At 40.4% G+C, this 23,269-nt stretch overlaps 1 protein-coding gene across 8 annotated transcripts in view; it reads left to right on the forward strand.

Annotated features, from left to right (window-relative positions):
• The window catches only part of CDK14 (cyclin dependent kinase 14), a 343,783-nt gene that overhangs the window by 294,026 nt on the left and 26,488 nt on the right, over nt 1–23,269 (forward strand). For 6 of the 8 annotated variants that reach the window (XM_005480263.4, XM_026795426.2, XM_005480265.4 and 3 more), the window contains one exon: nt 12,365–16,615. The exons of the other annotated variants lie outside the window; for them this stretch is intronic. The gene's annotated coding sequence lies outside the window, so the exon portion shown is untranslated. Of the gene's footprint in view, nt 1–12,364; nt 16,616–23,269 lie in introns of those variants that run through there. 8 annotated transcript variants of the gene reach the window in all.

Consider the following 23,269-nt stretch of genomic DNA (forward strand, 5'->3'; position numbering starts at 1 on the left):
TTGGAAGGGTCTAATAATCAGAAGCCTGTACTTTAAGGTGAAAAGGGCTAATGAGATACAGAAAGCCACACTATCTGTTTGTAGAGACCATTCTCCTGGTGCATCTATTTCACCTCCTTTTGCTATTTAAACCCAGAGCATGTCAGTTACAGAAGTGCTGAGTATAATTGTATAATTGTTACCTGTCCATCTGTTCTGCTCTTTCTTTCTCTTCTTTCCTGTAACAATTTTCAGCCTCATATCTTTGATATCTTTTGTAGATACAATTTACACTTTACATTACTCAACTGGAATACAAGCTAATCAGGTGGATTGAGCTTCAGTTGCCACAAACAAACCAGAACTTACTGCAGTGCTATGCTGTTCAGTAATGCTAGAGAAGTTTCAGTTTGAAAAAAAAAACATCATAAATGAATTTATGTGCCCACCCAGATTTATTTTAATTAAAATCATCCATGAGTCTTGGCTGTTGCTTTGACTACTAAGTACTTACAAATATGCTTAATAGACATGTTTGCTTTTTCCTCAGCTGTAAAAATATATATTCTGCTATGATTGGTTTTTTATCTGATTTATTTAAATAGTTAGGTAAAGATGCAGTTTATAGGGAAGGTTAAAGGGTCAAAATCCTATTTAATTAACTTATACCCACTTGGGAAGCAGCCAAGGTAAAAGAATGCAGTGAAAGTAAGCTTCAAATAATATGAAATCTTTGAAAAGGACTAACCACCTTTGGTGAAAGGCTTTCCTGTTCTTAACCTTGTGTCATTTAAACTATTTAAATGAGCTATGCAAAACCTTACTTTTATAATGGAACTTCAAAAAAAAGATTAAGTATTTCTTGCAGTTACAAGAAAACCAATGCTTATAGCACTTTTGTAAGAAAAGCCTTTAGTGCTCCATCTTACCATGATCCCTGTTTTTGCATACCACAAAATGCACAGTATGTTGCACCTGATTTGACATCTACTGTTTCTGCCACAAGCCTCTCTTGTGTGCGAGACTGGTTTTTAAAAACTTTCTTAAGTCTTTTAAACAACAAAAGGGAAGGGAGAAGCCTCTCCCTGTAATATCTGAAAGTTCAAAGACTGTAGATCCTGCTTGGTTTCTAAAAGTTGTGTCTGAGAGGAACCTCATGCTAGATTTCCCAAACCATGCAAAATATCTGAACATCTTAGTCATACATAGTGGAAAAGGTTCTTACCCCAACCAGAGCGGGAACTCTGAGAAATAAAATCACTGAGCTGCTTTGTGATCTCCTTATGTACTAGATAGAATATCCTCATTGCTCTAGTGATGCTCTGTAGAGGTGCTAATTCTGGAACATTTTTTCCACTTAATGCCACAGAGACTGCACTGGGGAAATATTTCTGTTTCAGTGCTCCATATGGTTTTGCATGTAAAAATGGAACTGGCAGGGAAGAAAGCAGCTGGTCTGAAGCTGCCAGTAACTATTTCTAATGTCACGGATTTTCAGCAGAAATCCCAAGTGGGAGCTGTATAGGTGAAAGCACTGCATAGCAGTATTCAGCAAGTATCAGCACATCCTCTAGGGAATGGGCATGAAGACAAGCAATATCTCATAAAGACACCATTGCATTTCCTAAACTGGGATTTTTTTCTCCTCTATTCCATTCTAGTCTCAAGAACTCTTAGGCTGGGAAACAACTGAGGCTTGAAAATGTCAACTGCAAAGACTTCCTAATATCTCTGTCAATAAATACCACTGTACAACATTCATGGCATGGGTGGACACACAGATTAAGAACTTAGGAGATAATCATATTTGGAAATGTATTCCAAAATTTAAATACATCTATTACTTAAATTTGCCATTAATGTAATATACTGTACTATAATAATGGGAAAGATCCTTCTGCTTCAGCAAATGATGTCTGCTTTCTGCCTAATTTATATGTGCACAAGTGTTGCAGTGCTGTCCTAAAAAAATTTATTTTAATTGACATGACCACTTTGCCATGATGCTCAGTCTCTCAAAAGTCACAGCAGCAAACAGAATGCATAACCAGATGGTGTTTAACTAGAAGGATCTTTACTATCCCGAATGCAGCTGCAATAATATCTGTTCTGTCAAGCTAAAAACAAAGCCATTCATAACTCCACATTCCAGATTAAAAATTCTTTGCTGGTTTGAAAAGTACTTTCTAGGAAGAACACAAATGGAAATAAAAATGCAGGTGAGAAATGGATTTTTTTTCTTTTGTTTACCCATCCCTCTTTTTTTTTCTTCCTTCTGCACCTGAACACTCACCCTGTCTTCTCAAAAAAAAAAAAAAAAAAAAGATGTAACTTAATTCCAAGCTGCCTGTAGGTACTTGCAGGCTAGTAGAATGATTGTGGTACTGATAAACATTTGCACATTGTTTTCTTAATGCTTACAATTTATCTGTGGGGTCTGAGGTAGTTTATAGTGTTGTGATCCCTTGCAGAGGCATTTTTAAATTCCAAGGAATCTTTGTTAGAACAAAATGGTCCACACCCGTCTCTAGACTATCCCAGATCTACTCTGCACTGATTAAACAAGCAGCATTAAATTTGCTCCTTCTTGAAAGCTAAGATTACTTAGCTTTCAAGAAGGAACTTGACTAATAATATTAACAATCACATGTATACAAAATGCCCTATTTTGAAATACCTGCAGATACTTTATTTTTTCAGTGAGGCAGGGTTTAATTTTTGGGAGGAGGTAAATGCTAATGAGTCATATGCAAGTATTTAGTCTTTCATGTGTCATTTTGTCGAGCAGACTTTGCTTTGGGAATAAAAGAATTTTCCATGGCAGGGAGAAGCAAGAATAAATTTCTGATTCAATTCTCTGAAGAGATGCACTTCTTGTCATGTTAGATGAGGAGGAGTGGAAGGAGATGGTCAAACACATCATCTAATTTGGGTTCTGAGTTGGTCAGCCATTGTGTTGCAGATAATATAAATAAATAAATAAATAAATGTGCTTAGGTTTGGGCTGATAAATAGCACTGTTAAGAGCAGCTACCATCATTCCTGACACTGGCAGTCAATAACTTTCATTTGTGGTATTTGGAGGGCACAGTTGATCTGCTGTCCCTGAACTCTAGGGTTTGAACTTCCTTCAAAGCTAGATAGTGACCTATAAAGAATCAGATGCTTTTCTATCCTGTCTGAATTCCCTGAATTCTGATTAAATATGACTTGAAGCCTCACAAACTGTTAAACATCTCCTTAATATGCTGGCAGGCCAACATATTTTTGCTGCTAAAAAAAAATAAAACCAACCAAAAAAATTCAAAGAACTTCCAGTCAGAGGCATGGGCTCTCAGCCATCTCTTGTTTGCTGCTCCCTTGAAACATGTACCGGAGATTATCCTTATTAGGCCATCTTACGGGTATTCCCAGAGCTTTTGAGTATGGTTTTCTTCCTTTTTAATTAGTAGGTCATTATGTGACAACTTCTGTCTGCTCCTCTAAGTGGCTGGCTAAGGCAGATTTCACAGTGTTTCCAGATACCTGAAAATAATTAGTCATTTGTGAGTTGGGAGGTGGCTTCAGATTTTAGAATGAAGCTTTGTTCTTCATAATGCACTGGGGAATGCTGCTGATTAAAAATAAGGATGTTATTCCATCATTTTGTCTTTGCAAACCAGAACAGTGTGATAAATTTCTGTCTAGCTCTGTCTGGGCAGTTCCTTCTTGCTCCCTCACCAGTTTTCAATCCCATTAGCTGTGATGAAGCTAGTTGGAAGTTTGGCATTACCTGGATCACTTCATTATAAAGTTCCACATAAAAATGTCACTTTTCATACCTTTAGTGATACAGTGTACGGAGTTCTACAGCAAAATTTTACAATATGAGTGATGGGGCACAAGTGGCAGGGCAGGAACAAGGAAATAGGTTTGCAGCAGGGGGAATTCCTTAAGCTGGCTCTGCCACAAAGATGAGACATGGCAGAAGGGTACCACAGCTAAGCTCACTCACACCCAGCTGCTTGTAGTTGAATCTCCCATCCCTTCACTGTTTAGCTCTGCAAGAGAGTTTAGCAATGAGCAAATCTCTCAGCAGCCTCTGGAGCTCCTTTTCTCCAGAGATGGCTTCAAACCAGTAATAAACCTGTTAACCAAGGCATTAATGCCTTTATATCATTTTCCAACAGGTATTTCCTCTCTCAGTTCTGTTATATACAACTGTAACAGATAAGCTTTTCTTTCCTTTCTTTTTTTTTTTTTTGTTTTTGCTTTCAGATATTTTAATTCAGGTGTCTACAAATTTTGTTCAGGCATAGCATTTACTTCTCTGTTTCAGAGATGAGAGCTGGTGCTACCACTGAGATAAGGATCTCATTGTGTCAAACACTGGCAAAAATTGTAGGTTTAGGTTTTCTCATTATAGATCCAGCGAGACAGCATTTCTCCAATTCACATTCAGTCAATTCCTCTTTGGAAAAATTTTTTGCAAGTTATCAGGGTGAGAAGCACAGCAATTTAGACACATCACGTTAATCAGATAGGAAAAGGTTGGAGGAAGTTGTAGGGATTTGGATGTTTGTCAGGTTTGAGAAGTATATTCTTGCAAACAGCTAGCACTAATATTTTTCTATTCTTGATGTGTACCAAAACCCTCAATTTGTGTTTTTGTTTTTAATAAGGTTTCTATGGCTTTGCATGCAAACTATATTAAGCTCAATAACACTGCTATTTTTGTAGTATCTTCATCTGTAGTGCTAGTTTTCCCAGAGCTCACTCACAGAGGGCTGTGCTTTATTCTCAAAAACTAGAAGACATGTAGTAGATTCAGTCCTGGCCACTTTTCATGTGAAGCCTTATTCAAATGGTAATTGTGAAGGGCTTTGAGGACTTTGTTCTCAACTCAAAGAAAAAGCTTCAGCTGTGGGCAGATAGGGTAGGAAAGATTTTTTTGCTGAAAGACTTGTAGAAAACTCATTTGGAAGTTACCACAGCCACTCAAAAGTTAAAAGTATACCTACAAATTAACTGTGAAACCAATCACATTGTCAAATAACTTTAGAAATGAATACTGTGTATAAAATATATTACAGTAAAGATCAGGCTTATTGTATTCCTTTTTTTGTCCTCACAAGACACACTATGAAGGAATTCATGATAATATTTTGTAGAGACCTGTGTGCAAAGTATGCATGGTTGGTTTGCAATTATTGATATGCATATATGCTACTTAGCAGCTGGTGTGTAATTTAAGGGTAAGTCTTAGCTCTTCAGAATCAAACTCCCACACTGGACTATTGGGTGAACATTCACCAAGTCAGGTGATGCTGGACTTTCATTTTGAACTCATATTGTGCATAAAGGTACAATTTGGAAAACTCACAGTAAATGTTTCAAGTACTACCAATGTTGCAAATGTTCTAATATTGCATTTTTGATAAATTTGACTGTATTTACATAATTTGAAATATTGGTGGCTCCAGCTAAAACAGGGCACTAATTTTGAAGACACAAAACCCAGAGGCTGGGACATAAACCAGGGCCCTTGTTACTGGTTATTTCATCCCAGGCTGCACTGGGATGAAATCACTTGCCTACAGTCACATTCAGCAGCAAAGTCAAAATCTTGGTTTGTTGTCCAGCCCCATATCCACAGTGCCACAGACATCTCACCTTTCAAATATTATGTTACTTATTTAAAGTATGCTCAGAAAATAATTTAGCTTATAATTGTATTACTATTCTGGTGTTTATTTTCTTACTAGCTTACAGTCCTTGTCTAGCACTCACTTCTTTTACGGTCATCTCTTCGCACCCACCCTGAAATTGCAGTCAACTCCTACACACAAATCTATTTAGAGTTGCAGGGCTCTGCTTAGAGGCAAAGTCAATCTGTGAAAAATTCCTTGTGGAGAGAGGAATTGGTAATACAGCAATATGTCCATAATAATTATGATTTATATGTTAGAACTGTGACAAATATACAGCAAATGGCATCACCTTGGATAGAGTCTGGGAAATCCCTTGTGTATAAGAATTACAGTGCAGTAACTAAGACACAAGAGAAGAAAACAGAAGTTAACCAGTTAATCCTGCGGTACTTATTTGTCAAATATGGTTTACTGCTAAGTACTCATGGCATTTATAATTATAATGTGTAAGAATCCTGTACAGTGCTGCATCTGTGAAAGAGTAGTAGCCAACAATTGCCAAGATGTTCTAGAGGTGTCATTTAAACATTAAATGAAATTAAGTAGCTAAAGAAATATTAAATGAATTGGAAAAGATGTGGCCTGTGTGAGGGGAGAAAGGTGAAGATATTCTCTGTATAGAATTATGCCCCATCCTATGAACAAGACTGGAAGTCACATTTATAGTGTGTTTTGCAAAGGGGATTACACCTGATATTTTGGCCACACACATAACTTGCACATATTTTGCTACAGTTTCTTTCCTTCTTTAGATACAGGGGTGCAGAATCCTGAGTTGACACTATAAACTGACTTTGTCAACATGGACTTTGACAGAAACTGAAATTAAGCTACAATAATTCAGCCCTATTCAGCTCCTGAAAGTTGCTTTGTAGATAAATAACAGGGAAGAAGATACTTGGCTTCAGTGCTATTTCAGGAGTATCGCAAATTCACTATGTTCCTGTGTGTTACAAGGCTTCTGAGTTCAGGAATCACTAACCAGCCTATAGTTGAAATTGTTTTCTTCAAACCCTTCTCAGTTTGTCAAAAAATCCTAGTTTTTCTAGTGTGTCTCTTTTTCTTCTACTACTTTTTTTTTTTTTTTTTCTGAATAAATTTTTAATAACAGCTGTAAGTCTTGCCTCTCCTGTGTATTTTGGGGCATGGATAACTAGATAAAACTAAAGCCCAGCAGAAAGCAATTTAAGAAACCTTATATTTAGCCTTAGTGAATAGTATTCCTCAGGAAACCACAAACAAGGTACAGTCCACTGAAGAAAAGCTTCCAACAAAGCTAGCCTGTATACTGAGATAATCTTTGAACTAGCACCTCTGAAGATACACAGAGCAACTTTACAGGCATCAATCTACTGAGCCTTGTCCATGGGGTAATTCTGAGCCTGAGCTAACAACACTGCAGATCATTTATTTTTCATATATAAGAACAAATGCATTTCTTTTAAATTTCACAGAAGTAAAACTTCCCTGTGAAGGAAGGCACACTATACAGTGTGACAATTACATATTTTAAAGCATATATTTATAGAAATGCCTTTATATGCTCATCCTTTCTACACCCATTCAGACTCTTACATACACATTTTTTGTATGTTTGCATTTGTGTACATATATCATAGACATAGATAAAAAATAGAACATGTATGCACGTATATGTGTATATATATTTGAAGGGGAAAAAGGATTTATGGCAGCTGGCCAGATTTAATTTGTCTGCTTCTATTTAGCACTTAAGGGCTTATATACTCAGTTTGCTCAAAAGAGTGAAGAAGTACTCCTTGCTTATGCCTCAAATCAGAAATGCATGAAGTGCAGCTGCAGAGATAATACATTCTCCCCAAAGGCTTTGGCTGAGCAAATTAGGTGTCAATGGGGTGCCTGCGCAGGCAGTACTCTCTCTAATTAGTCTCTTGAGCCTAGTTGGTGGCAGGTATAAGATGATCTAATCAATTGGTCTGTGTCTGATGGTACGTGTAAAAATCCTGGCAGGCAGAGCTGTCTCCCACAGGTCACTCACCTGCACAGCAGGAATGCTCATTTTCATTTTTCATCTCTTCCATCACATGATGCTGACAGTTGGTTTTAAGGAAATTGAATCCAAAAAATATCTAGTTCATAGGGCATGTAGGTCAAAATAAAGTTGCATTATGGGTACTGGTGATCCAATTAATTAATATTTATAGCAACAAGTTGCACGTAGATATTATCTGAGTGCAAATAGTATTGCTAATGTTGGGTTGGCTCTTTAAAATGATTTCTCTAACAAAGGTAGGAATAAAAGGTGTGGGGAAAATCACCTGTTCATACTGTACTTTTTTTTCAGAGAGGATGAACAGTATCTGTGGTGTCTGCATGTGTGGTGGAGGGAGAAGCAGAAAGAGTATTATTGTTGATGATCTTAAATACCTCCATGCTTCAGCTCATAAAGAATACAGTATCTCCCGCTGTCAGCTCACATTTTTATTTTAAAACTGGAATACTCTTATAATACTGCTGCATCAGCTGCCACATAAATAGACCTGCACTCTGAGTGTGCTTTGCATGCTAAAGACTCTGCTGGAGCACAGCTCCACCCGATGTGATAATTTATACAGAAATTAAAAGTACCTAGAGAAGGATGCTGATGCTGCCAAAAGGAACATGTATTGAACTGGTATTTTTACAGAACAGGACGTTCTTTCACTAATTAAAATAAAGAAAAATATTTGGGATTTAATCACCTTCCTCTGCCTCATGCCTTGAGAGTATGATTAATGTTAAAATTACAGGCTTTGGTATGCCTTTCTAGAACCACTGTAACATCAACAGCTACTGCATTCTGAAGCTGGCATCTGCTGTTTTTAAGGTGGATTAACACTTTATCCTGTTTGGGGTCTGGGACAAACAGAATGTATGCAGCAGAATTTTCCTCTAGGTAATAAACATAGAAATGAGTCACTTCATGGAGATCACTTAATATTTCAAGTACATCATTAACTTACTTGTAGAAAGCTATTAGATTTAGTAGAGTTGTCACAAAAACACGAAGTACCCGGTTCTGTGGTGAAAAAAGTTGATTTTTAAGGCAATCTTCAATGTTTCAGGGTTTGTTGTTGATTGTTTGTTTGGGATTTGTTGTTTTGGTTTGATTTTTAAGGAGATATGAAAGAATCCTATTTTGCTCTTGGGAAATTACAGGTTGTAAATATTCCATTTAACAATTTACAATTTTATAAGCAAAGCTGTGACCAGCGGCCATAAACATAATCTGCCAAGTCACCAGGCAAAACTTTGATTTGTATGATGAGGGAAATGTATAAATTCTAAGCAAGGATATTTCTTAGATATATCTTTAAAAATGCAAACACGGAATATAAAGCCTGGGAACTGAATGGCAACACTGTGTAGAGGGCCCTGCCTTGGATCTTTGTGGTGTGAACAACTGATGTTTCATTTCAAGAGCCACTCTGAAGAAACAATGCTTTTTTAAGAAAAACATTCGTTCACACCAGTATAGAATTTTCTGGGGTTTTTTGTAGATTTTCTGCTATGGATAAAGAGATGCTCTCCCTGTTTCTCCAGTTTAGGAGAGTTGTTTGTTTAATGTCTCATTTTAAACCAAATTAAATGTGAAGAGTAAGTGCACAATGATTAGAGCACTCCTCTGACAAGTGGCACATCTGTGTTCAGCATAAGAGAAAGCTGGCACTGCACCACAGCTCTCTGAGGCAGGGGAAGGGACTTCACCTGCTGACTCCACTTTTGAATTGACAATACACATTCAGAGAATTACGGATTCAGGTACAAACATTATCTATTCCTAACCACCACAATTGTTGTGTCATGTAAGTATTTCAAACTCAGGAGAAACACCTTGGCAGGCAGGGCTGAGGGTTCAGAACACCCTGTGCATTCTGGCACTGCTGTGAGCAGGGGGTCTGTCATGCAGGCTGCCTTCCCAGACCAGGCCTGTGGCACATTTCAACACTGCAGAGACTGAGACACCATACTGTTCCCTGGTTTCAGTTGTACTGGGTCTTTTAGCTTTCCCCAGCCAGAGCCATTAGTGAAATGTGGCATCAAATCATGTTCTTTTCCAGTGATCTAAATCTGGAGCCTGTGCAGAAGGTGGAGGGTGGTGTTGCCCACCATACACAGTCTCTAAGCTTCACAAGAAACCAGTTACAGCCCTGGCACGGCAGGAGCCAGCAAAGCTGGAGCTGGTAGAGTTGTGATCTTATAACTGTGATCTGCCTTACACTGAGCCAGAGCAGGAAACCTGTAACTCCTGCTACCCTTTCTTAGTTTTCAGTGTTCTGCCTGCAGTGTGCATTGGTGCTGGCAGTAGTCCAGTGTGCAAAGGTGCTTTTCCCCCCCATGTGTTATAGGGTAGCAGCTCTCAGTTTATTAATTTCTAAAGAATCTCTTAATGTTCTAAGGCTTGATTATGGAAGTGCTAGGCTTCTAATGAAGATATTCCCCATTCCACAGGCTCAGGCCCTGCCCTGGAGAATGTGTCATCAGCTTTGCCTACAAAGCCAAACTTGAAACCAGGCAATGTAGTGTTGTTACTGGGAAATTGTAGCATAATCCTAGGAGAAGTGTGATACTTACCTCATTTAGATACTGTCCTGAGGTCCAGTGATAGAAAGGAAAAGTTCTCTGTAATTAAACTGCAGTTATTCTCAAATCAGCAATGACCCTTTGAGCAATTAGATAACTACTGGAAAAACATGCATCCAGAGACCTTGCTATCCTTATCATTTTATTGCCTGTCTCAGACGTCCCTGCTGCTTATGTCAGTCTCTGGAACTCCAGTAATTTGGGCTTAGCTTGAAATTAGGCCAGCTATTCTGGACCCGGGCAGATGCAGCTTCCAATTTGCAAGCCTGCTTTCCACAACTGGAGTATGGGTGGCAGTGGGGGCAAAAGTAACCTCAGCATTGGAAGGAGCTTTGGGAGTTTAGCTGCTTCTTTCCAAGAAGGAGGTCCTAAAACGAACACCCCTGAAAAGTGCTCATGAAGGAAGGGAAATCTGAAATTTGGGGAATATTATCACTGGTGTTTCATCACTGAGCAGTTGTGAATCTCTGTACGTTCCAAATATTGCTTTCCTTTTTAAGCTTTTCAACGTAAACTAAATGCATCAGCTCAAATGTATTCCTTGAAACAAGACTTATTGGCATTTCAGCCAAGCTCCTAGACATTGGGGAAAGTGGGACTTTCATGTGAAACAGACAGTCCACACAAGCTCCAGACACATTTAGAAAACAACCCAAGAAGGACTCTAGAGGTGGTAGACCAAGCTGCAAGAGGGCCCAAGATGCTTAAGAAAAGACTTTCATTAATCCAATTCAGGTATCCTGGTGCTTAAAGAATAGAAGAAGAGCTCTCAAGAATCACGACAGGAACCTTGGAAATTACAGAAGATATTGCATAGACATTGGGGTGTTTTGTTGAAAGCCACAATGAAAGTGCTATGCTTGAAACTGCAGTTCAAAACCAATGTCTTGTTTTTCTGCTGCTTTTGAAATGAGGACTAGACTAGATTCACTGGCACCTGCATCCAGTTTGATTTAAATAGTTTTAGGACATGCTAATACAAACCAGTTCCGTGCTCAATGAATATTTCAGCATTCTTTTTTTTAAGGACTGAAATTCCTTCACATCTGACTGTCTTCCTGCAACTGCATTTTAAAAATGTATCAGGTTTGTAGTTCTAGTCTTGGAGAACTTAACAAATATATTTTCAGAATTTCTCAGAAAGTCTCAGTTTATTACTTGACATAAAATTCTACTTGGAGATTTATTAAGAGTTAAATGTGTTAATTATAAAATCCTTTCAGTGGCTTCAGTTCATCCAGGTCATCTAGCCTTCATTCAGCCTTCACATGGGTCTTCTTGCAGTTATTGGATACTTTGGTTTTCCTGTCCCACATTCTCAGCCTGCCTCCTGTTTTGTGTAAACTCAGAAACATCAGGATACCTTCGTGCAAGTGCAGCCATTGCTTTGAGCTTCATCAGTAGAGTGAAAGACAACATAAGTGAAGCTATTGATGGTGTTATTTTTATATTTGAAAGGAGAGTTTGCAATTATCTGCCTAGATAATAGAAATACACTGAAATAAAGGTAAATACATTTAGATACAGCACATCAAGCTCCATAACCTGGGTATATTTGCAGAAATGCTTCTGATTTGCTTCAAGGTGCCCCAAACAACTCTCAGAAAGGAAAACTGAGGAGACCTTTTCAAAAACTGGTTACGAGCATTGTTATGCAGGAGATCACTAGGGAGAAAGGGGGCAAAAAAAGAAAGGGGCAAAAAAAGTTTGTAAACTCCTGAAGCACTGCCAGCATTTTTAGCAACCTTCCTTTGCATTCAGGGGGTGTGACCACCTTTAGAAGAGATGACTGGTTGCAGCTGTCTATAATTTTCCATGGAGAATGTCAGTGCTAATGGTACCTGTGAAGATTAGCTCTTGGGGCACAGACACATGAATATGGATTAATATATCTCACTTAGGTGACCACCCTGAAAACACTGGTGTTTTAAGTTCCTTTTCCTGAGGTACCAGTTCTAAACATGCTTTGGAAGTCTGCCCTTCACTCTGAGCTGGCATCTTCATAACTGGCTTTGGCCTAACCTATATTTTACCAAGTGAAAAACAAAATGCAATTCATGAGGCTTATTATAATTTATGTTGTTTCCTTACAGGATTAAATTTACCAGGTTGGAGGAGGGAAACAAAAACCTAATGAGGAGGCCGACACCAGGAAGGAACCATGGCCTGTTTCCTTTCTGTCTCTATGGTGGATTTCATTGAAAAGAAAATTGAAGCTGGCAAGACCCTGTTTTTCCCTGCAATTTATTTAAAACCTTGCACGCATTTGGATACCTTGTGATTTCAGAGAACTATGTGAAGATTAAGCTTTTGCTTACTGATACATGGCATGTACTCTTTCAGTCTTTTGTGTTTGATTTTGTTTGATTTTCCACTGCAGCGCTGCATCTTTGTAAGGATTTTTATGCTTTCACCAGCAATGTCTTAAATACTTACAGACAACACATTTGGTGTTCACACTTCTTCAGTAACAACTGTACAAAAAGAGCCAACAGTGGCATAAAAGACTGTGTGTTTTCTTTGAGGGTTGTGCATAGTTTGCAACCAATGGGAAGACTATTTCTTCCCAGGGCAAGCCCAACTTGTCCGATCAGCTGACAATTACAACACTTGCCACTCTTCCTCAAGTGTTGTTGGGTTATTTCTTTTTTCATTATCCCCTCAGACCATTCATATCCATTTAAAAACATGGCAATAATTGCATGTTTACTTAAGTACTCTAAATTTGGTTACTCTGCTTAGGCTATGTAGCATGCCAGTTTTCAAAATAGGCCTGTGAGAAGGACAAAGCAAAACTTATGAGATATATGCAGCTGACAGATACACAGTGAGTTCCTTATGGTTTTATTATCTTCAAGAATATCTCTTTTTTATGGGTCTTGGCTAACATCTCTATGTTTTTCCTCACACTAGTTACTTTTTGGAATATTTTCTTGAAAACAGAGATGATGAAACTGTTCTGTTTAATTCAAGGCAGATACTGAGGTACAGAAAAACTTCCTTTGAATGAGCCATTAAATCTAGCTGTGTTGCTTTGCCATGTACAAAGCAAGGTGGAGAATTCTCCTCATCCCAGACTGTTTGCTGTTCCACACCAAAGCACCTTTTGAGTTATTTTCCAGAGGTATTCTGAGCTGGTTGCAAGGCACTACATGATCCTTAGTCTTTAGATAGCTTTTCTGAATGAATCATTCAAATGCAAACTTTGCAAGAAACTAAGTTGTGTGTGTGATTTTAGAAAAGGAAGCCCCTACTACATTTTGGTTGGGGAGAGCATTGTGTTCCGGGGTGTGGAAATACTGCCCTGTTTACAACTTTGCATTCAGCGAGGGCAAGGTATGGTGCAAAAATCACTGTTGAGTTATAGTCCTGTTTGGACAGAAGCACTTGCTAGGCAATATTATTCTACATATAATTTTGACATCCTTTACTTGCTGGATGCATTGAATTACATATTAAGGAAGTGTGGTAATGCTTTGGTTAGCTTTCAGTGTTTAAAAAGGAGGGGGAAAGGATTTGTGCTACTGCCGTCTTATTAAACTCCAGCAGTGTTTAATAAGAAAAAGACACCAAATAAGGCAAATCCTCGAATACACAAGCAGCTACAAAAGGTCTCTTAATGAACTAGGACAGGAGTCTACACTTTCAAAGAACTGAACCGTGGAAATATTCTCAATATTTGCACAGCCATTAAAAGACAAATTTCCCCACTGACATCTCTGTTTCAGGATCTTCGAAAAGCCATCTGAAAGCCACTTTCAGTCACAATCATATTTAGAACTTACTACAGTTCTTCCCCAGTGTTTATAGGGGGAAAAGTGACCACTGAACTTTTGAATTTATCACACACTGAAACTGCCTTAGACGTGGTTTGTTTGGGTTTCATGTTTCCTTTTTTTTGTAAGAGAAAAGTCTTTTATACATTATCTTTGCTACTTAAATTGTGTGCAGTTTGATGATTAAAATTAGCTATTTTTAGAAAAAAAAACTTGCTGCAAAATCTGAAGAATTTTTGAAATCATAACAAAGATTTTGATTAGGAATATAAGGGTAGTTTCATAGATGCTTCTACTTGACAGCTTAAATTTGAAGGCAAGCAATTACACTGCTCAACTAACCATCTGAAGGTTTAATATAGAGTAATTCCCCAATTGTTCCCACAAGCCTAGCACATTACTATCCATAGTGACTCATGTACAGTGCTTGCTTAAGGTATGTGTGTGTGTATGTGTGTGAACACACATGTACACGTGAGATTATCCTCTCTGCCCCATTCCCACTTCTAAGCAACCACTGAAATAAAGTTGATCCAAAAGTCTTCAAACTCAATTAACTGCCAGAATGAAAGTTCATAAATATCTAGGTTTCTAAATAGCAACTTAATCTTCAGCAGTAATGAAGTTATCTCACCTACTGATCATTAAGGAGTGACCAGGGTCTCTTAATCCTGCACACACTTTCTGAGCACCCCAACTGCCTGTGGTGGCTTGGTTTTGCTGCTCTCCCATGGAGGCTCTGGGCCCTGGGGAATTCTCCTGGCATGAACGCAACCTAGGCTCAGCAGGATGGTGCTTTTCACGTGAGCACTGCAAATTATGATTCTGTAACATCAGATCTGCTGGCAAAAAAATCAAGGGGTTTTTTGAGATAGTAGAAGCTCCTTTGCCCAGGGAACAGCTGACGCTACAGCCTTATTTCACTCTTCTCCCTTCCAGCAGAGCCCTTACCTGCACAGTTAGCCTGACACCTATCAGACAGCTGCTCACCCAGACAGTTGTCCACCAGTCCAGCTGTTTTCACCACTGCTCTTCTCAGTGTTCAGAATGGACTGTTTAAACCCTATCAATGCCCTTGAGACAGTTTCAGCAAAGATAAGTAGTGTTATTCTCTTTTTCTCTCATCCTTCTGAAATCAGTCCCCCAAAGAATCTTCAAAGACGCAAGAAGTAGCCCAGCCTTCCAGATGTGGGTGCCTGGAACGTGATGTTTCACATTGTCAACGTTGTCACATTGTTGAAGTCAAAAGTTGGCTTCAGTGACCAGTAGTCTTTGGGGCACAGTCCTGGAGAAACTGTGGGATTTGCTCAGAGTGAGTAGCCAGCAGAAGCTTAACTTGCATTTTCCTACAACTTGGCTGAGATCCAGTAGGTCTGTCCTGGTAATACTTGAGAGGGTGCGGCTTTGCTGCAAGATGGGAGAGCAGCAACAGGGCAGCAGGTATAGCAGGCAGATAAAAGTGGGAGGGCCTGTTCTAACTCTCTATGGGATCTAATATTAATTTAATGGGGAAGGGAAGATGGTGATAGATATGGTCTGCATGATACAGAGAGTCCTTACAAGTTCAAGTTCACAGAACCTAAATTTACAAGTCAACCAGCTGGAGATTGTTCAGTCTTCTCTCATGCTGTGTTCAGTTCAACTCGAATCCACACCCATCAGGCACCACCCCAGACAGGACACTCCAATAGTTCTGACATTACATTGCTTTACTGTATGGGGTCCTACATCAGTTGGGTCCTTTTAATTCTCACTCTTACTTTTAATCAGAACCATGGCTTAGGACAAGTCATCAGTACAACAGTGAAAATTCAATCTGCAGTAGACAGAGGCACAGGGGATTTTGTTTTCTCTTTGGTGCATAGGGGCTCTGCACTTCAGACTCTTGGGAAGTTAGGATAAATAAATATATACGCAGTGGGTTGGTGGGTTATGTACACCCCGTGTCAGTGCACACAACCAAATGTGTAGTCAATGCTCAATATATGAATATACAAAAAGATGAATATACAAAATATTCATCTGTGAATATTACTGGGTTTGTAATCTTTGTTATATAAAAGGTTTAGACTGTACAGACTAAGGAGCAAAATGCAGATACCCCCTATAAAACAGAAGTAGGTTGCATTACTGAGCATAACAATACTCTCCCCTACCAGCATTTAGGTGGAGTGACTGTATGTTACTGCCTTGCATTCTTCACATAAGCAAAAAATCTAAAAGTAAAGGATGCACTAATAATTCCCATCCCCCAAAATGCATTTCCATGGTGCTGCATACAAAATTTCTGCTTGCCAGCTGCCATGCGGACTTTTGTATGGTGCACTAAGAGGTATTCTTTTTTTAACAAATAAAAAAGGGGCGGGTTGGTTCATGAAAACAATGTTAATGTAATTAAATATATATATACTTCAGAAGAACAGCATCGTAAACAGTACAGTAAAATAAATGTCGCATTATTTGTTACACCTTGTAATTTGTCTGTATTATGAAAGATGTAATGGTTTGTCAGCTGTAACTGTTGTTTTCTTGTAACATCAAATTGAATAAAGTGTAGCAGAATCTCTCTTCTCCTTTGTATATGTGATCTAGACCTAAACCAAAGAATAAAGCCTTTCTTTTCCTCTTTGTTCTCCAAAAACCAAACAAGGAAATGGTTGTAAACCAAAAAAGAGATTTTTAAGGAATGAAAAGTACTTGGGAGTAGGCAGACACTAGACAGTAATATGTATAAAAGATTAGGTACTGATTCATTCAAACATGAGCTTCACCAAAACTACAAGGCAGTGCTCACTACACAGGGCAAGATTCTTCGCATTTCTGTCTGTAATGGTACATTAATGGTTTGTTGTCCCTTTCTGTTTTGTTATGTATGTACAAGAGACTTCTTTACAGCACACTGGAATTTAACCAAAGTAGTAAAAAAGCCAGTATTCTGAAAAAAAAAAAACCCAAAACAACAGGTTTGATTTAAATATATCATTGTATAGAAGATGAAGTCTGGCATATTACAACTTCTCTTGAAATAAAAAACTGATAATTCTGGTAGAAAATCAGGCAAAACATACAATACGCATTTTTCACAATTTGATGTGAAGTGTGATTTATCCTTGTTCGTACTTGATTCTTTGTTTCAATCAGTGAACATATGCTGCCTTGATTCTTTGTCTATTTGTGCATCATAGATTAGATAACCAAGTGCTTGCTCACACTATATATTATCAATATGTGTGTTCAGTATTTTTTCCTCCTTTCCATTGCTTCTAGCTTTTTTGGTACCAGCATCTCGCTAGGACCTATTTTTAGACAATGAATGCTAAATCAATGCAGTTTCATAGACTTAGAACATTTGCCTGAAATGTTAGAATATGCTGGTTTAGCAAACATAAGAGTCTATAGGAGTCATTTTGATCTGGCATGGGGGATAGCTGGAGAGCAAGTGATCGTACTGTGTAGGCTGATGGGACAGCAGCCCTGGCCGAGAATATGAATAATGGAGGACCTAGATTTTAGTCCTGGCTCCAGCTGATTAGAAATACTTGAACATAAAAGGGTTTTCCTTGGAGCTAGCACAATATAAGCTTGAATGTGGGTCTTCAGTGTCACAGGTTTTATCCAGTAGAAGAATGTTCTGGTCCTGACATGATCACAGAGCACTTCAGGAGAAGAATCCTCATTTTCAGTCTAGAAAGTTGCTGCAGAATGACATCAGCTGCACCCAGAGGGCATTGCACAAAAACAAACAATGCATGTTCATCTATTTATATTTTACCCTCAGTTCTCACTGGCTAGGACAGGTTTAGGAAGGTGTTGCCTTTTTATAGTCTAGATGAATAATTTGTAATCCTGACTCACTACCTGTATGGCAACTTTAACCTACAAATCCCTCCGATACAAATGAGGACCAAGAATTATTACCTAAAAAGGTTTGTATGTTTGAACACAGGGTACCAGGAAGCATGTTCAGAGTCAACCTTTAATTATGTAGTATAATCCTTAAAGCCGTCTCCTGACCCCCTTGGCTGCACTCCTAGCCTGTTTAGCCCCAAGGTTTTCTTCCTAAGCTAGCCCGGCTGCTATGGCAAAGCAAGAGATGCATTTAGCTAGAATAGCAGCCACCCCTCCCCCAAGAAAAGAAAAACCAGAGGGAAGGTGTTGAAGCAACGCTGTGCCACTGGGTTAACACATACAGTTTCTCAATAATGCCTCTTCTTGTAAACCTCTGCAAAGTAAACCCTACAGCAGCGGAAGGGCTTGCTGCTACCAGTGGGGGGTGGTGTTATGGACATTAGATTTGAGAGGCTTATATAGCACATGGGCGAGGATAAAGGGATACAAATCAGAGAGGGGGAAAAAAAAACCCAAACCAACTGAAGAGAGTTAAAAAAAAATATCCAGGGCCAAGTATTTACTGTTCATTTCCCTTGTGAGTGGTGTTATATATTGTCTGCAGTGAGTCATGCTGAGAGCAAGCCAGGCACAATAATAGCTGAGAGCAGTCCTGCAGCCCCTTCGTTATTGCTTCTGCCCGCTGATACTGAGTTGGGCAAAAGAAAGTGATTCCAGAAAGGTTCCTTTCTTTTTTTTTTTCCTTTTCTCTTGTTTCCCAGAGGACCCAGTAGTGATTGCTGGGGCTGTACTACCTTGAAAGAACTGCTAAATTAAAATCAAACATTTTAAAATTAATTTTTCATGGACCCATATGGCGATTCACATAAAAGACGTAACAGCTCTAAGTGCTATACCAGATACTGCAGTACTGTATATCCCAGTAATGTCTTGAAGCCTAAAGAGATTCATGATATCATAGAAACATTTCAACCTCATCTTTCAACTAGAATTAGGACTATAGTGTAGGTGTTACATAGGACTAGAGGGTAGGTGTTAATCTTACAATTCAGCTAATTATAAATTTGTTCCCAGCTTTCACCTGAGGAGCTTAGAGATATTCATGCATCAAAGAAATGAACTGTATACACAGCTCTGGAATATACCATACAGATATAAAGATCCATATTTTTGTAGAACAAAAAAAAAAAAAACCACACCCCAAAATCCAAGGTACAGATTCAGTCTTTTATTTTCAAAACTTTACATGGGCAAAACCACCTGAAAGAGTATTTCACTTGGTGTTTGGTGAAGACTGAACATGGAAGATACTTTTTTAGAACAGTTTCTTGCAACAACAAAGTGTAATTTCTGTTTTCAAGTCCTGTTTCACAGTACAGACAGCTCCAAAGTCACGCCAAAGTGTTGTGCTCCAACAGGACTGTAGGGTTGTTCATTGATCAGATTCCCAGCATCATATCAGTGTGGAGTAGGAGAAACTGCATGTTACCAGCATTTTGCTGGGAAATACTGTAAACATAAACTGCCACTTGTCTGCATCAGGAATGGAGACACAACTTTCAGAGACCATCTCAGATGTTCTTCTTTAATCTCATTTTTTTTCCCCGTAACACACAATATAGACAGCAAAGGAGGAGTGAGTTTCTGCAGGGAAGGTTGTACTCTACAGCAACCCTACACAGGTTAATTTGGAACACAACTGCCTCCTTGGTGGAGATGTGAATCACCTAAGAGCTGCACTTCTGGTCTCCCACATCTATCTACTAGGTTCTCTCCAGAAATGCTTGTTTGCATCTGGGCAGCGTACACATTTTCACTGCTGGCTGTTTAGTTTGCACTCATGCACGCAGAGTGACTAACATGGAATAGCAGGAACCTTTAATTCTGAGAGCAGCTCCTTTAGTGGCCAGAGGTACCCCACTCTTCTGCCAGTTCAGAGACAGCAGTGAGTGAGCAAACTGAGGATTTGCTGCTCCATAGCTTCAGCCACTCTTCCAAGCTCTTCTGCTCTTCTTGGATACATCTGTTGGTGCATCAGGACTGGAGGTGGAGGAAGCAGGAGAGAGGGCATGAGATAGATATGTGTGCTGTCTGGGGGCAAGCTCATGAACCTGGCAGTGTTTATGATACGGTCACAAGCAAGTTCCAGTGTTTTAGAATATTCCCTTTTTTCAGAAATTTTCAACATGTTCACCCTACTGCTAGCTGGGCCTTTCTTTTATGACCCACACATGAGAAAGAGGCATTTGGATATCCTTTCCCCAAGCACTTGCAGTTTAGATTTATGACAACCAATTGATCAAAGGAAAGGGGAGAATCTCAGAGGGTTTCAGATGAGCCCTTACAAGCCCCTAAATATGAGGAAGTGTACTATACACTCACCACCTGTAATAACACAGCTTTGAACACCCCATTGTGTTTCGGCAGTGTTAGCCAGCAGGGTTCCCTATGACAGCACTGCCGAAGTAAACAATACCCTGGTTTTGGGAGAGAATGCTCATGACAAACCCCAGTTTGGCAGCAGTGCCAAGTGGGCTGAAGGAGTCACCAGTTTAACCAGGGAAAGGAGCCGGGGCCTGGGAATAACATCAGCTCTTACTGAAGGCCTGATGAAGCTGAAGCCAAAGCAACTGCATCCCCTGCTCCTTGTCAGTGCTGTATCTAAAAAACACCAAACTCACTGTGGCTCACTGTGGCTCTCGGTGGCTCACTGGGATCTCCCAGCCCCTTCCCCCCACAGACCGTGCTAGCTCTACAGGAACTTCATGGTGAGAAACCACAGCACCCTTCCAAACACTGGGCCCGGTGATTCCCACACCTGCAACTCAAGCTGCTGAGCTGCTTTGCACCGAAATGTTTTGACTGCAGGAATCTGTCTGGCAGGAGGGAGTGCCAGGAAGGAACAAGGAGCACATTCAGGTGCGCTGGCTGTGCTGACACCACTGAGATGCCCGGTGTGCGCAGACAAGCTTTCGATCCCCACAGGCGCCGTGGACACGGGGAGGGCTGCTGGGAGGCCAGAGCCAGAAGCACCGTTCGCGGGCAGTCCCACGGAGGTGAACCTCCGTCCCGCCTCTGCCCGGTTCCGCCCGGCGGCCGAGGGGGCTCCGGGGGCCGCCACGTGCCGGGACCGCCCGCCCAGGGCGGGAAGGGCCGGGTACCGGGCCGGGAAGGGCCGGGCTGTGTCGGCGCCCGCTGGGAAACGGGGAACTCTGGCGCCAACGCGAGGGAAAAACAGCTTCGGAGTGTCCGCCGCGGAGCGGGAGGAGAACGGAATGTCGAGCGGGGCAGGGCGCGGCCGCCGCTGGGCTTGGCGCGGCAGAGCAGCCGTGCTGCCATGAGAGGCGGGATCGGGGCGGGTCAGGCTTCTCACTGAGATTTTCCGGAGGTTGTAGGAAATGCCGATAGGAATGGAGGGTGGGGGTCTGCTCCCCGCTCTCAGCCACGGCTCCAGGCTGTCGAGCACAGTAGGTGCGGGGTGCTGGGACAAGCCAGGCCCCTCGCTCCCCTCACGGTGTCCCGAGCGGCCCCAGCCTGGCCCTCAGCACCGCTCTCTCAGCACCGCTCCTGCCCGCCGACATCCCGCCGTCCTGGCACCACGAGGGACCCCGACCTCGCTTCTTTCCCGCAGCCATCCAAATGCGGCCACCTCCAGGGTTCCATAGAATCCGGGGAATTATAGAGTGCCTGGGTTGGAAATGGCCTTGGGGTCATCCTCTGCCCGTAGACAGGGACTTCTTCCACTAGACCAGACCAGGGGGCTCAAAGTTCCATCCACCCTGGTCTTGAACACTTTTAGGGATGGGGCAGCTCCAGCTTTTCTGGGCAGCCTGTTCCATCATTTTAGCACATCTGAAAGTACTTTGCTACATCCATCAGTTCATGTGCAACACCTTCAATCTTGTGTGCTGTACTGCCTTAAATCCCTGATCTGCCTTCAGGTAGATCCATGCAGCAGCTGGAGCAGCAACTGGGCTTTGGACTGGTGTGTGAATACCTGAAGATGGAATTGGAGTTTGTCATCAATAAAACACAGTATCAAACTCATACTTGCCCCAGATGGTGATCTTTTATTAATTTCTTCAATACAGAAAGAGAAAAAAATGCAAGCAAGTTCTTTTAAAGATATCTCTGGAGCCTGAGTTAGAGAAAATGGCCTTAGGTGGATTTTTTCTGCCTTTTTTTTTTTATTATTTCGTAATGTGGACATTTACTACAAAGAGAGAAAGAAAATGTGTTATTTAATCTCTCTTGAATCTCTGCCTGGCTTATTTTCATACATATGATCACTTTTGTTCTCTGGTAGTAAACACCTAAACAACTGATTAACAGATGATCAGTCTGTACTGTTCCAATCTGCAGGATGCAATGCAAGGGGAAAATGGGGAAATCTACACTGATTATTTTTCTTTCATGCCTTAGTACTAGACTGTCCCAACAAAGAAATCGGGGTTGTAGGAGCATACACTTTTTTTAAAGTGTCCCTCAGCACTTACACACATCCCCCAGAATTCTCCCTGCACCTTCTTTCAATTAAATTGCTTTTCTTAACTTAATCTGTGACTGTTTGATTAGAGCTGGTTGGAAATTTTTCGCAACAAAGCAAGGTTATTCAGCAGCTTTGAAACCCAGTGATTTATCAGGAGAAAAAGACTTATCTTTCAATTAACTTCTTTCACCTGTGGATTGCCAGGAGCTCAGGTTTCTCAGCCCAGTGACAGGATTCCATTTGAATGCCTGTGGGGCTGGAGACCTCAGGGATCTTTGGATTTTTGCCACAGAGCCAGGAGCCAATACAATTCTCCAGTGTGTGCAGCTATGGGAGGCTGCAGTTGCCAGAAATCATTGCCTATTTTGGTTTCAGACTCCATGGGTTTATGTCATGAAACTCTCCAAACTGCCATCTCCAGATATTTCAGTATTTCAGTTTAGACACCATATTTCAATGTTCATGGTTTTGCTTTTAGTTTGGAGTGAAGGGTTTCTAGAAAACATTTTGCCATGATAGAATGAATTACTGATCATCATTAGCAATGAAACCTACCAAGAGGGAATAACAAGCTTCACTGATAGGAGAAGGCACTTGGTAAATTCAGACTACCACTAAGAAAATAATGACTTGATAGCTCATCCTACCATTTAGGCAGGGGAGATCTGGTTTTAATCTGGTTTGAGATGTGTTGGAATCCTGGAAACCCTGAAATAATCTCCTTTTTTTTTTGTCTTTTTGCATTGATTTCAGTACCATTAGGACTTTGTCCAGGATGGCTTGCTGAGATAGACACAGCAGTTTAAACACAGATTGGAGCTCTGTCTGGATTCCATTTTGTGAATGTTGATGGCTTATGCAAGTAGGAAGTCAAGCTTGATAGT

Source organism: Zonotrichia albicollis, chromosome 1 (assembly GCF_047830755.1).
Source record: "Zonotrichia albicollis isolate bZonAlb1 chromosome 1, bZonAlb1.hap1, whole genome shotgun sequence".
Classification (NCBI taxonomy): domain Eukaryota; kingdom Metazoa; phylum Chordata; class Aves; order Passeriformes; family Passerellidae; genus Zonotrichia; species Zonotrichia albicollis.